Here is a 15,673-nt window from a genome sequence, read left to right as displayed (position 1 = left end):
CAAACTCTTAGAGGAAAACACAGGCAGAACACTCTATGACATAAATCACAGCAAGATCCTTTTTGACCCAGCTCCTAGAGAAATGGAAATAAAAACAAAAATAAACAAATGGGACCTAATGAAACTTAAAAGCTTTTGTACAGCAAAGGCAACCATAAGCAAGACAAAAAGGCAAAATGGGAGAAAATATTTGCAAATGAAGCAACTGAGAAAGGATTAATCTCCAAAATATACAAGCAGCTCAAGCAGCTCAAGCAGCTCAATATCAAAAAAACAAACAATCGAATCCAAAAATGGGCAGTAGACCTAAATAGACATTTCTCCAAAGAAGATATACAGATTGCCAACAAACACATGAAAGGATGCTCAAAGTCACTAATCATTAGAGAAATGGAAATCAAAACTACAATGAGATATCACCTCACACTGGTCCGAATGGCCATCATCAAAAAATCTACAAACAATAAATGCTGGAGAGGGTGCAGAGAAAGGGAATCCTCTTGCACTGTTGGTGGGAATGTAAATTGATACAACCACTATGGAGAACAGTATGGAGGTTCCTTAAAAAACTAAAAATTGAACTACCATATGGCCCAGCAATCCCCCTACTGGGCATATACCCTGAGAAAACCATAGTTCAAAAACAGTCATGTACCAAAATGTTCATTGCAGCACTATTTACAATAGCCAGGACTTGGAAGCAACCTAAGTGTCCATTGACAGATGAATGGATAAAGAAGATGTGGCACATATATACAATGGAATATTACTCAGCCATAAAAAGAAACGAAATTGAGTTATTTGTAGTGAGGTGGATGGACCTAGAGTCTGTCATACAGAGTAAAGTAAGTCAGAAAGAGAAAAACAAATACCGTATGCTAGCGCATATATATGGAATCTAAAAAGAAAAAAAAAACGGTTCTGAAGAACCTAGGGGCAGGACAGGAATAAAGATACAGACGTAGAGAATGGACTTGAGGACATGCGGAGGGGGAAGGGTAAGCTGGGACGAAGTGAGAGAGTGGCATGGACATATATACACTACCAAATGTAAAATAGATAGCTAGTGGGAAGCAGCTGCATCGCACGGGGAGATCAGCTCGGTGCCTTGTGACCATCTACAGGGTTGGTATAGGCAGCGTGGGAGGGAAATGCAAAAGGGAGGGGATATGGAGATATATGTATACATATAGCTGATTCACTTTGTTGTACAGCAGAAACTAACAAAACATTGTAAAGCAATTATACTCCAATAAAGATGTTAAAATATATATATATATATTTTTTGAACAGACCTGCCATCCTCGAATCATCTCATTATGGTCCCTACCCATTTCCCTCATATACACGCTACAGTCCTTGGACAAGGTTTGCTGGCCTATTCCCCTTTCCCTCTAATTATTCAGAGAACCATGATTATCGGTTCCTATTGGTGTTAGAAGAGGAGAAGGACCCATTAAAAGACATCTTCAGCAGCTTCCCAGGCATTTGCTCAGATACGTTTTGTGTGCTTTTAAAATGGTAGTCTTATTATTATTATTTATTTATTTTTTTACAAATCCTCTGCTTTAAAGCACCACAGAGGTTTAAATGGTGTGGAAAATTGTAATGATGCTTCTTTGATGAAAAGATTTTTTTTCTCCATACTTAGCATAATCTTCCTTTGAATTATGCTAAGAAATCTTAAAACCATAGCTTTATTTTTTCTCATCGCAGTTCTTTTTTGGGATGCCATGCCAGTGAAACATGGGAAGGAAGGAGCTTTTTGCATACATAATCGGGATGGTCTACAAGAGGCAGCCTGGGTGCAGAAAGCTCCCAGAGTTTGTGGGAGTTGGCGGGGCCTGGAAGAGAGCCTGCTAGCCAGGGCCTGAGGCACAACCTGGTTAAAGCTGTCTTGGCTGCAGAAGGTGGTCCTACGGAGGATAGATGTGGTACCAGGAGGCCATCTGGGTGGCTAGATTTACCTAAGAGTTGTCCTAGCCCTGAATAATGATGGTGGAATCAGATTGGGGTGGTTCCAGAGTTTTCATGTTGGAAGGCTTAAGGGGGTGACAATTTGGCTGAAACAGGATTGAAACTGGTCTTGCACAGCAGCATGTGTAGAACTAAGAAGTGTTTAATAGTCCATATTAAAGTATGGGGGTGCTGGAGGAGTTGGGCTCTGATCACCCCATCTAAATAGTACCCTCATCACTCCTATCCCATGAGCTACGTTTGTTTTCTTCTTCGCCCTTCTGAATAAACCATGGAAGAGATAAAGCCTCCCACTACTCTTGCCATCATGGCACTACTTGGCAGCACCACTAGACAGGTGGCACTGCTGGAGGGGTGGCAAGATAGAGTAGTGCTTATAAGCATGGGTCTAGAGTCAGATAGGTCTGGGTTCAAGTCCTGGCCCTGCCGCCTATCTGCTGTGTGGCTCTGAGGATCATACTCTCAGCTTCTCAATTTCCTCATCCATGAGATGTGGGCAACACCCACCTCTTGGGGTTGTTCGCAGGATTAAATGAGAATCTAACACATGTAAAGTGTTTAGCAGGGTGCCTGGCATATGGTAAATGTTTGATATGTGTATGATAGATGCAATTATTATTATTCTTGTTATTATTAAATGTTTTGTTACTATTACCCAGATAAACCTTCCATTCTCAGGAATCTCAGGCAGTACCAGGAGGCCATGGGGAGCCCCAGGGACCAGAATCTGCCCTGTGGTTGAGTGGCTACAGAATCTTGGTGGGTGTCTAGCTTCAGGGACGGGCTCAGGCCTGGAGGGAGGTTGGGATGCCTGGCAGGGAATATGCAGACTGTGAGGCAAGGGTGGAGAAGAGCCTCTGGGACAGCGGAGGCAGGGGTCTGTGAACTGGGCTTGGAGAGGTCCTTCCTCAGGGCTCATCTGCTACATACACCTCAGTTCTGGGGCACGTGAACTTACTTCCAGGCTGAGGGTGGTGGAAATGAAATTCCAGAGACCCACTCTTGTGGGATGGGGCAGGGGACCTTGCAGTTTGGGCTCACCCAGCAGTGTAGCAGCAGTGGGAAATAGGCCCAGATCCTCAGAGCCCCACTTTCTCTGTCTTGCAGAGTCTGGTTGTTGAGTGACCCTCACCTGCTCTTCCAGATGAGGGTGGCCTCCAGGTACGTGCGGGGGGAAGGGCAGTGAGCTGGCAAGGGCATCTCACAGAGGCAGCCACACGTGGAGCCTGTAACCTCCGGGAAGAGGTAGACTTTGGGAGAAGGAGAGCTGGTCAGCCTCTGGAGCCCTCACAAAGGGGCCAAAGGGGTAAAGGTGCCAGGGCCTTATGCGGGGGCAGGGAGCAGGGCCAGGCCTGTGCCGAATCTGCTCCCCTGGCAGGCCGTCTGTCTTGGGGATGAGGCATCAGACCTTCCTTTCCCCCGGCCCTGACACTCCACACTCATGGAACCGCGTGCTGGAACTTGGCTGTGTCTCCAGGGACACGGAGCCTAGTCAGGCCCACTCATGCAGGCCACTTGGCACTCGGAGCTCTCACTGCAAATTAATACACTAACAACTGGTTTAGATACCAGTCGTTTGTGTGTGTTGGTCTGAGTCAAACTTCTTGTGTCCTCGTCCTCTGGGGACTGACAAGATCCTGTTTCCAGGCCTGTGAAGCTGAGGACCAGTCCCTGGAGGTTTGCTGAAGAAGTAAATGCTGTCCTGGGAGGCCGTCGGGGAAACAACCAGCATCCTTGTTCCAGTGAGGCCCACCTTCGCCACAGGCCATTCCCTCAGATGGCTGCTGTGTGTGTGTGTGTGTGTGTGTGTGCACGCGCGCGTACCCACGTGCATCTTCAGGAGCTGCATGGAGGGTCGATGTAGGCTGGGACACCGAGACTGTACCACACCCTTTTCCCACATGCCTCTCCCCAGCCCCCAGGGAATCACTGTTGAAAGCCACATATGAGGCCTTGGGCTGGGAGTTAAAAACCCGGAAGTGAAAGAAGAGCTGTAATTCCCACCTTTCTTACAGCATCCTGGGAGATAGCCTTGGCAATGAAGTCAAGCAGAGCTGGTTCATAAACTAGATCCTCCACTTACCAGCCATATTCATTGGGCTGGCCTCTCAGACACGGGAGCTTCAGTGTCCAGATGGGGATAAATGTGCTGCCCTCACACAGTTGACAAGAGGGTTAAATGAGGTGATGTACTTGCAACCATCTAGTACCAGAACCACAGCCAGGCATGCAGAAAGAGCAGGGTAAATGGTAACCTATATTGTTTGCTAAATTCTGAATGGGATCCCTGCATAGGGTATGGAAGAAACAAGTATAGCTGGTGCTTGGTTTAGCAGATTTTATTTTTTGTTTTCCCAGTGGGAATTCAGGGTGGTAACCATGAAAGGCTGCATAGACACAGGACACAGACCTTGATTCTAAGATGCTGCCATTTGCAAGGTGCACAATGCATTTAGAAACAGCTATGTGTGTTTGTGTGGGCAGGCGCGCATGCGTGCATGCACACATGCACAAGCATGCCTGAGTCTGTTGGGAGAGAATTAATACATTCAATGTGAATATCTATTACAAGGCATGTTCTGATTTCAGCAACATTAAAATATAGAAAATTGTGCATCTTAAATTAAGAAAGTGCAGTACTATTCTTAATAGCTTATAATGATTGAGTGCTTGCTATGAGCTGGGCACTGTGCTAATTCTTTGTATAAATTATTTCCTTGAATCTTCACAATGTCTCTATGAGAGCGACCCTATTAGCCCCTCGCTTGGCCAATGAGGAAATATGAAGCTCAGAAAGGTTAAGGAACTTTTCCAAAACCACACAGCTACTAAGTGCTAGAGCCAATACCTATAACCACTTGCTGATGCCAGTGTGTTTGTTCTTGCTCCTTATGTGTTATTGCCTCTCCAATTTAGGATACCAAGTTCAGTGTTGAAAAGGACACTCAAAGTCAATATCCATTTCTAAGCCCATTTCTCCTATCAGGGGCACATGCAATTCCATCAGCATATTCATCACTTTTTATAAATTCTCCTCTGGTTTTAATAGAATATACTTTCTGGAAAGAATATATTAACCATTCTCACTTTAAAGTGAATTCAAGTCACAGAATCATATTCTCTTACAGTGACAAGGAACTTAAATATCATCTAGCTCTACTTCCCGCCAAATGCGCAATTCTCTGAACAGTGGCTCTAACATGGCCAGCCAGACTGTCCTTTCACACCTCCCCTGGCAGAGAGCTCACTCCCTACCACCTCTCTATACCCACAGAGTTCTAATTGCTAGATTATGTTGAACTAAAATCTGCTTCTTTGCAGTTTTCTACCAGCAATACTTGCTCTTCTCTCTGGAGTGATTACAAAATAAATCTGCTTCCTCCTTCCCATGACAACCTTTCAGACACGTATGAGCTCTCATATCCCCTCTCTTTTCCAGGCAGAATACCCCGTTTTCTTGATATATTCTCTATAACACTAGTTTTAGTCTCTCTCACCATCCTGGCCACCTGGGTATGTGTACATGCTCCAATTAAAAAAATCTAGCACTGAACATATCTCACCAGTCCGAGTCCTTCTTCTGGGGTGTTTGAAACTCAAACCTGACCTCTCATCACTAGAGTAGAGGTCTTTGTTCCCTGGGAAGAAATTTCAGACACTAACTTCCAGCTGGAGTGGAAGCAGGTGCCACTTATACATAGCTAGCCTATGACATATTTACTGACTTTTTAACCTGATGGTGACAATCGGCATGTCACTCGGGTCTTCCCAGTTAGGCTGTAAGTTTATCCAGGGTGGGCATCATGTCTGATAATTTCTGGGGCCCTCCTAAGAGTCTGCTACAGTGGTCCGCCTCCCTTCGGCTGCCAATAAATGCGGTTGATTGACGGACTCACTGAAGCCTAAGAAGTCATTTTCCTCTCTGTTGCATCTCAGAATCCAGCTGTGTCCAGTTGGAGCCAGCCCTCTCGTTTTCACCATGAACATGGACCTAGATCTCATGGCTTGTTCACGTAGCACAGTAGGATGAATTTCACTTTAGAACCTCACTCTCTTCTACCCCCAACTGGGGAGGGGGGCCAGAACCCTGAGTGGACTGGCACATCCAAATCTGCAAACAGCCATGGACACACCTCCACCACCTCCTTCTTGTTGTATTTACCTGTCAAAGCTTGGGTAATGAAAATCTCCCAGGTGTAGGCATATTCTGGGCTGCAATTTGTAGAGAAGGGGGTGATGTATCAAACAGATGTTTCCAATTGTATCTTCATTGAACCTCTTGCCTCTGCTGCACCTCCTGGCCCCTCCCTCTTCCTCCCTCCCCCTCCCTGACGTCGCCTATAAATCAAGCGCCTCCTCTTAAAACTGTAATCACCAAAATAAGGCGGTGATTTATAAAGAATTCTGAAATACCAAATAATCAGCCGAACACTTCAATTTAATGGCAGCAATAAGTCAAGTGTCTCCACACTCAGCGCAGGAGGAAGAAGCATGTCTTGCTCTTGGTTGTTTTGAAATGACAAATGCTCTTTTATGAGTTGTAACAAATCAATTATCCACGTGTTGAAAACTGAGCAACTCCTTTTTAAGATATACTTTTATGGATACATTTTAAAAAATGTCCCAGGAAGGGAGGGGACCGGAGCTCTCTAGTTATTTTTCTGGCAAATAAATTTGGGGAAGTAATAGCTCCAAGGAGAAAACTGTCCGAAATGACATCAATCAGAGATGCAGGTGCCCTGTGCCTATGGAAGGTGTGCACGGAACACTAAAGGTCTGTTTTTCACCCAGTCTGAGCAGGTAACAAGGAATCTGCTCCACCTGCAGTGGCATTTTCACCAGAACTTTTTGGTTCCCCAAAGAGCTCTGAGGGGGCATTCAATCCTCTGGCTCTCCTTGGACACATTTGTCTGCCTTGTATTTTTCATTTCAAGGAGTATTTCTTCTTTTTCCATTAAGAAAGCAGTCATGCCTCAGCAGCTGGCCCTGAGATTAGAACCTGTGTTATCTCATTATGTACGCCCATCTGTTAGGGCCACCCAGAAAGGTTCGCGCCCTTTCCCAGGTTCTATTTTCCTCTTCTCCCACAATGCATTCATTTGTCACACAATGAAATACAGGAGCATCTGCTATAACCTCTTCTGTCAAAGCAGGCAGGCTCAAAGCCATCCCAGGCTTCCAGCCAGCTGGCAGGTTTGTTGGTTTCAAAGGCTTTGAGAAGGTCACTTCAGCCACCACTGGTGCAGTGGGTGCTGTTTCGGGCAACACCCTGCAAAGGAGATCTTGACAAATTGGAACCTGTTGTGGATGTGGGTGACTAGAGGGTGGAGAGGGTGAATGGTTTGGCCATTGTCCCATGAAGAATGGTTAAGGGATTAGGAATGCTTTCAGTAGAGAAGAAAAGACACACATTGTGAGGGTCGATGCATAACTGATGCTGGGAGTGAGAGCCCGTCCAGTGCCGAAGGTATCCAGGCAGGGGAGGATTATGTGGTAGTTGGCAGGTGACCCTCGTGGGCCCCTCAGGCCTTGCATCTCAGGCGTGCGTGACGCTGTCCCTCTGAATAGTGCTGAAGCCTTTGCTGGCAACGGCCGGCAGTGCAGCTGTTGTTTTGCTGTTAGACTCTCTCTGCCACTTCTGCCCACTGTCCTGCCTGGCCTGCTCTCGGCCCCCTTCCCCTCTAACCCAGCCCCTCAGCTTGGCTTCTCTTAGCAGGCTTCCCTTCCACTTTCTCTCCTTCTTCCTTAAATCCTCGTTTTTCTCAATAAAATATTTTTCCTTTGTGTTCCACCACCACGCTTTTCTCAATTCTCAACCTGCCTGGTTTGAATGCTCTGTGGATGACTGTTTTATGATCCATCCATTGGTTCATTCATTCAACAGTTATTTGAATGCTTTGTATGTGTTAAATAAGTACACATATGTGATGAGTAATTTTATGCATCAACTTGACTGGGCTAAGTGTTGCCCAAATAGCTGGTAAAGCACATTTCTGGGTGTGTCTGTGAGGGTGTTTCTAGATTAGCATTTGAATCAGCAGACTGAGTACAGAAGATCACCCTCACCAATGATTGTGGGCATCACCCAATCCTCCAAGGGCCTGAATAGAATGAAAAGTCAGAGAAGGGGCAAAATTTTCTCTCTCTGCTTGAGCTGGAACCTATCTTTTCTTGCCTTAGGATATCAGTTCTGGTTCTCTGGCCTTCAGTCTTGGATTGGGACTTACACCTTGCCCTGACACCCCCCCCAACCCCCCCAGTTCTCAGGTCTTTGGACTGAATTACACCACCACCTTTTTTGGTTCTCCAGCTTGCAGACAGCAGAGCATGGGACTTCTCAACTCCCATTATCATTTGAGCCAATTCCTATGGTAAATCTATATATATATAAATAATAGAGATATAGATAGATGGCGATAGATCTAACTATAGATATAGATAGATAAGTAGGTAAATCTATATATATCTCCTGATGGTTCTGTTTCTCTGGAGAAGTCTGACTAATACAACATACAAACAGTCACACTTTGTAGATAAAAGCAGGTGTTATCAGAGAAAGTCACAGGAGGATGTGCCTTAGACTGGATAGTCAGGGAAGACTTCTCTGAAGAAGGGGTATTTGTATTGAGACCTGAGAAATGAGGAGTCATTCAGGTGAGAACAGGAGCAAGAGTGATCCAGTAGGGGAGTAGAATTGATAAAGACAGAAAAGAGCTTGGAGTGTTCCAGAAACTGAAGGGAGAAACATCCAGTACTCGTTTTTTTTTCATTTATTTTGTCACACATGAATGCTGACCTCAGAGAAGGTTCTCTCTACTTGGGAAGCTCTTGCTCAGATGGCCACATGGTTAGTTCCTTCCCAATGTTCATATCTCTGCTTAGTTGTCACCTTGTCCAGGAGGCCTTCCCTGACCACCTGTTCACACTTACTATCCCTTATCCAACTTTGTATATTTGTGGCATCTATCACTAAATGGAATGATATTATTTATTTGATTACTTCTTGTTAGATGATCTTCCCCCATTAGAATGGCAACTCCACAAATACAAATCCTATACTAATAAGCTGTCATATTCCCAGCACCTGGCAAACAACAGGCACTTAATAAATGTTTTGTGAATTAATGGATGATGAATGATAGGCTGGAGAAACAGAACATTTGTAAGGAAATGTAGTTCCATTATAATCAAGCACCCACAGGACAAATGCTGAAAGGGAAGAGGGAGGATGTGTTAGGGATGCATGCCAGGACATTATTACAGAAGGAGGAAGATGTATAATGAGCATATTTATTATGTGAATGTAAAGGCCAGTACTTAAGCTCCTTGCTTTTAAGTAGGCTAACATTTCTGCTGTTGCTTTATGAATTTGCTTAGCAACTCCTGTCGCCTTTATGATAAATAAACACATTTCTGTAACAGGCATTCTTAATAATTAAGCTGCCGCCAAGCCCCCAGTGAGCACATTGCTTGTCACCGGTTACAGCAAACGCTCTGCGGTGAAAGGCTCTGACCTGCAAGTGTGGGCCCCCTTTCCATGGCCCTACCCTTCCAAGGGATCATGTCTGGTTGTTTAATGTTTGCACAGTGTGAGGGGATGAAAAGGCAAGCCGACCTGCACTTGGATCATTCATAGTTCTTTGTTGAGCCTTTAAGTAGCAGTCACTCATGAATTCCCTTCTGCTTTTTCTACCATGCTTTTCCCGTTGCTGTTTATAAAACAAACAGTTCCATTGTCAAATCCCAGCATAAAACAGAACAGAAAAAAAGGATCCAAGGACTTGGAGAATAAAAGACGTTGGGAGGTGGAATGATTGGCTGGGTCGATGCTCAGATGTTGCGAGTGATGGAGAGAGAGGAATTGGGACGATACTTGATTTATGGCTTAGGTGACTGGTGGATCTTTTGTTATCAGTTGAAGTTCAGTTAGAGAAGCAGAACCATTAGGAGATCTCTCTCTCTCTCTCTCTCTCTCTCTCTCTCTCTCTCTTTAATCTATCTATCTATAAAGAGGCATATAGATGTAGATGTAGACACAAATACAGATTTATTATAGGGGTTTGACAGTATGCAATGTGAGAGCTGGTCAACAGTTTACGTAGGGCTGTCACATTTGTGTCTGCATGGCAGGCAGTCAGGAAAGGAAGACAGATGGGATATGGGAGCGCAAGACTAAAGGGAATCTGCAAAGATGAGCTGGAACCTATGACACTGGCCTAGAACCTGAGTTGATCTCTCATTGCTTTTAGGTTTTCAGTGCAGGAGAAGCTGGTTTCCTTCATCACAGAGCTAATATGCACCTGGCCTAGCAGAGCGAGAAACTGATGGGAGAGACGCGACAGAGGCTGGAGGAGCCGCCTGGTTGGCTGTTGCCTCACGCGGACGAGGGGGACCAGTGGGTAAGCGGCATCAGCACCTGCTGCCCGGCAGCGGCTTTCTGAGAGTAAAACAAAAACTGTCTCTGCTCCACTTCTGCCTTCCAAGTCTCCTGTAAAACATCTCTTGTGGTCACACTAACCCAGAACTATGCAGGGAAGGGGAGGGTGAGAAACAGAAGTCCAGTCCAGCTAAATCGACAACTCACACACGACGAGGGTTGACAAATCCCCAGTCAGCGTAAGTGAAGTCAAGGCTGTGGGTGAGATGACTCAGGGATTGTGTGGAGCCAGAAAATACCATTATTGAAAGGATGGGCCGAGGGTAGGAACCTACTGTGGAGAAGGAGAAGGAGAAGGAGAAAAGGAGAAGGAGAAGGAGAAGAAGTCAGGGAGAGACTGTGGGAGGCAGAGCTGAGTTCCTGGGTATGAATGTTTCTGAGGATGGGAGTCCATAAATAACGACGGTGACAACGAGGATGATGAGAGCCAGGTATGATATGGAATTTAATGACTGGTATCTACGGCACTGGCCAATCAGGATGGATGCTGGACAGTGAGGGGGTTCCCAGGGTCCTGAGGGAAGGTATTTCACCACCATGTGGTGGTGGACACTGGTGCACAGGGACATTGGGGAAGCAGGTATTTAACATCCAGTATGGGAGTTTCCCACATTTTGACAGCTTTTATGCTGTCTTGGTGCATATTCGCTGAATATCAGCCCTGCTGGTAGCTAACACCGTGTGCCTACTGTGTGCTCAGCTAAGCACCATGAGTCTGTGGGGTGGTGGTGCCTCTGGGATGCTTTGCCTCACCTGACTGGCTGGGGGCGGGATGTTGGGGCAGTGGTGGGCAGGTGGGGATCAGAATCTTGGATCCTGGAAGGGCAAATCGTCAGGCCTATCTTCAGCAAACATCTATTGCCAGGTATGCACCACTTTCACAGGAGGATGTATTTTGGGGAGGTTTTATAGGCCCTGGTCCACGTGGGGGAGAACATTTAAACCGGCAGCAGCTGTTAATGAGTGCCATGCTGCTAATTAGGACAGCCTGGAGAGGAACAGCTGTGGTGGTTTGGAATGACAAAGACTGTGACATCTAACTGTTGGAGTCCTGGGGGGTCTATCTCTGTGGGACACATTCTGAATTACTAGGACCCATGAAGACTCGTGGAGCCTTAAACTTGGAAGTTCTTGTCTTGAATGATCTGATGTGATTGGTCACCCAGATCAAACACCAGAAGATTTCCAAGGTGCCATTTTGATTGGCAGTTTGTGGATACAGCTTTGGGAACAATGCCTGAAAGGTCTGTGTGCTCAGAAGTAACCCAAAGGTCACTCACCTTGCCTTCGTCCCCTTGCCTGCAGCATGAGGGTTACTGTTCTCCACTCGACCTCTACCTCCGGTAAGTCAAGTTTGGTGCTGCCAACTTTCCATTTCTCAGACAGAAACTTTGAAGAGTTGCCAAGGTATTATTATCTTAAATGATTTGGGCATTAGTCTTAATAATACTATCAGATTGACCAAGGGATTGATTACCCATGCCCCGAATTGTTGCCATTTGGCTTGGCATTCTGTGAGACCAAGGTGGACAGATTCAATTCATATGTGAGCCAGGCAGCCTCACTCTGGCTGCAAACGTGGCTATAACCTGGGTCATCTGCAGCATGTGCCTTTGATCTTCCTGGGGCTGGAGGAGAGCATGAGAGTAACTCATTGGCTTTCTCACCTCAGCCACTAGGGGGCAGCTCAAAACGCATGCATTATTAAAAGTGGGTCAGTGAGCGCCACTTTGATTTATGGGGCATGTCATTTGACTGTAGGTTCGTTCTCAGCCTGTTCCTTCCTTGGATATTGTTCCCTACATAAAGAAGGAAATCAGCAAATGGTGGCCAATTGGATTTAGAGTAGCAACTTTCAACAAGTTTATTCATCAATTCAGAGACATGAATTTGCAATATGGGTTCCTTACCAATAAATAGCAGTGTCTTCCTAATCATTTGGTGTGACATACCAGGCTCTGGATCTGGGAGTGAGAAGGGAATTCCAGGCAGGGACAATAACACAAGCAGAGGTGTGGAAGTTGGCATAGTCTGGTTTGACGAAGAGTGATGCTGACAGCCATTGATGGGGTTAACTGGAGGGAGTGAAGTGTAAGCAAAGCTCCCAATTTTATTTTAATTGCTTCAAAAGAAAGACTGACAGCTACTGTTTCAAACTCCCAAAATTGTAAATTGGGTTTTATATTTTGGTCAACATTGGGGTTTAGACAAAGAAAAGAAGAAAACATTTAACTAATTGATGTTTAATTCTATCAGAAGTTACTAATAATAATTACAAATTTCCAATTATTACAACTTCCAGTTATGTTTGTCTCCCCATGATTATCTAAAACATGTTTCACAATTCTTGATGTTCACATACAAACATTAAAGGTTTGCATTTCAGATGGGCAAAAACAGGGGTGTCAAAACAGTTTGACAGAAAACCAGTCCTTATCTCTTTCTCTAGAATGGCAGCTAAGAAATTTGTCACTTAAGTGGAGCGTAATCTAGTTTAGTTTTGTTGGGGACCTATCTCAGTCTGATTTGTAAGCAAATAGATACTTTAACTACCTGGGTTGTAAATAATCTTTATCCTCCAGCTTCTTTTATCAGCCAAGAAAAGCAATTTGCAGCATAATGCCTGGATAAACAAAAGTATTTTTAGGTCCAAGTGATTTTTCTTCCATTTCCCTTTAATTAAAACTGACTCTCTTCTTAAAAGATGATTCCTGTCTCATCTCAAATTTTTCTTTCTTGAAGAGGGACTTAATAGGATTCTGTTTTTACAGAGGTTAGTATGCTTCCCCAATATCCAAAAGTGAAATGGCCTTCCGTAGTCTGTAGGGTAAAACCAGAATCCTATAACAAAGCCTGCTTTGGTTTTGCCTCTTCCTGCCTTCCCAGCCCCATCCTGTGCCTCTTTCAGTCCAGCCCCACTGAATTGACTATTCTTCCCAGTGCCATGTTCCTCTCCACTGGTGATCTTGGGTACATGAGGTGTCCTCTGTCTGGAACATACTTTTGTGCTACCTTCCTTCACTAAGTACTACTAGTTAATTTCTGTCTCAGATGAACTGTCCCTTCCTTAGGGAATTTGCTCTGACCACCCCCTTCCCCTTTCCCCACACACTTCAGTAGGCCCTGTGCTTCTCTATTGCAATGTTTTACTTGCTTGTAATTTTCTAATTATTGATACTAATTTATTTAGCATCTATCTTCTCTGCTGGACTGTAAGTTCCTTGGGGACAGGGCCCTATCTGTTTTTTCACTACTGTACCTGCCTCACAGTGTAGCCTTGGTGATTGGATGCACTCAGTTAATATGTGTTAGCTGATTGGCAAAAATCTAACTCTTTATTAAATGCATTAAAGTAAAAACATTTTACATTTAAAAAAATATTAACACTATATACTTTAAAATTATTTACAAAGCAAGATTTGATTCAATAAACTCTAGATGCATTTCAGTATCCTTTTCATTGATTCTCAATGGCAACTCATCATGAAAATGTTTCTTACATCATGAAAATGATTTATCCTGGAATCATTATCTTAAAGTCAGAAGCATCCTCAGGAAAACACTTTCACTGTGACTTCAGCTCAAGGATTTCAAGATAGTTTGACAATAGATGTCCTTCCATCTTGGAGCTTTTGGTGGCATTTTCTGCCTCAGTCGTAAGGAGTTTATTGCCTGCTTATAGATTCAAATCAGACAGAGTGGCCTTAACTGCCTTCCTCACCCCCTGCTAGGAAAACCTCCACTGTGGAATGAATGACACCTGCAAAACAGTCTTCCTCAAATCACAAGGAAGAAATTTTTCCTCGGATTCTCACGTTTTTAGAATCAAAGTGAGATGATTTCTCCTTTATTTTGCCTTAGCTGGGTGGTCCTTGTATGCAATTAATGCTCCATTAACCTCTGACTTTTAGGATGTGGTATACAGATCCTGCCTTTAAAGAACTTACCATCTGGTTAGGCACAAATAGGTAAAAAGCAACTCAAGGACACATGAGTGTCTCAGGCAGTGAGTCCTGGAGTCAGGGATGGGGATGATTTCTGAAGAGCTATGTAATCTCTGAAGAAGAAGACTTTGAAGCTCTTACCCCAATTTTCAGAGGATTAACTCTCGTATCATTCACGTCTCAGATCCAGTGTCTACTCCCCATCACAGGCTTTCCTGACCTCCCTGTCTAATACAGACACACCCACGGTGCCATTCTTTATCCCTTCACCAGGCTTTAATTTACAGCTTCCCCACTAGAACATAAGCTCCTAGAACAGAGGGAGCTTATGGAGACTTCAAAAGACTTCAAAAGCTGGACAACCACTGGACAAAGTCCAACTTTGTCCTGTTCATCACTGGATCCCCAGCAGCTAGAAGGTTGTTAGTACATAGTCGGCACTGTTTAATGGTTATTGAATGAATGCATGGGCAGGGGGTTGGAGGGAGTGAATGCATATATAGGGAAAACGGAAATCCAGATGGATGAAATGGCCTGGAAAAAAGAATGGAGGCTGGCTTAAAGCAGGCCAACTGATAGAAGGAAGAAGCTCATTTGAGTGAGCAATGGGAGGGTGGGCCACTGGTTTATGAGGTAGGATGGGGCTAGATCATAGAGGTTTTGAACAGCCAACTGTTTTTTTTTGTTTTTATTTATTTATTTATTTATTTATTTATTTATTTATTTATTTATTTATTTATTTTTGGCTGCGTTGGGTCTTCGTTTCTGTGCGAGGGCTTTCTCCAGTTGCGGCAAGCGGGGGCCACTCTTCATCGCGGTGCGCGGGCCTCTCACTATCGCGGCCTCTCTTGTTGCGGAGCACAGGCTCCAGACGCGCAGGCTCAGCAATTGTGGCTCACGGGCCTAGTTGCTCCGCGGCATGTGGGATCTTCCCAGACCAGGGCTTGAACCCGTGTCCCCTGCATTGGCAGGCAGATTCTCAACCACTGCGCGACCAGGGAAGCCCCAGCCAACTGTTGAGTTGCTCTAATTGAGGGGTGTGTGGATTGAACCCTGGCCTAGGTGTGTGGCAGTAAGAATGAAAAGGTGGGGAGATGTTATATAGAAACCGTTGGTAAACATTGGTAAGTGACTGATGTGGGGGTAGGAGAGTCCAAAGTGGTTGTCCAGCTTTTGAGTCTCCAAGAATGTTGGTGCTTCTGACAATCCAGGCATGCCTTGTTTTATTGCGCTTTGCTTTATCGCATTTTTAACAAATTAAAGATTTGTGGCAACCCTGAGTATGGCAAGACTATGGCACCATTTTTCCAAAATC

At 44.7% G+C, this 15,673-nt stretch overlaps 1 long non-coding RNA gene across 3 annotated transcripts in view; it reads left to right on the top strand.

Moving 5' to 3' along the window:
• Window positions 1-15,673, top strand: part of LOC309605603 — a 186,769-nt gene that overhangs the window by 28,483 nt on the left and 142,613 nt on the right. For 2 of the 3 annotated variants that reach the window (XR_014231428.1, XR_014231429.1), the window contains exon 2: window positions 10,227-10,376. This is a non-coding gene — a long non-coding RNA (uncharacterized lncRNA). Of the gene's footprint in view, window positions 1-10,226; window positions 10,377-11,580; window positions 14,666-15,673 lie in introns of those variants that run through there. The other variant, XR_014231430.1, reaches the window with a different exon arrangement.

The sequence above is a fragment of the Balaenoptera borealis genome (assembly GCF_965194805.1).
Source record: "Balaenoptera borealis genome assembly, chromosome: 11".
NCBI classification, from domain to species: Eukaryota; Metazoa; Chordata; class Mammalia; order Artiodactyla; family Balaenopteridae; genus Balaenoptera; species Balaenoptera borealis.
Note: the sequence above shows the minus strand (reverse complement) of the source record. Positions and strands in the feature narration are given on the sequence as shown.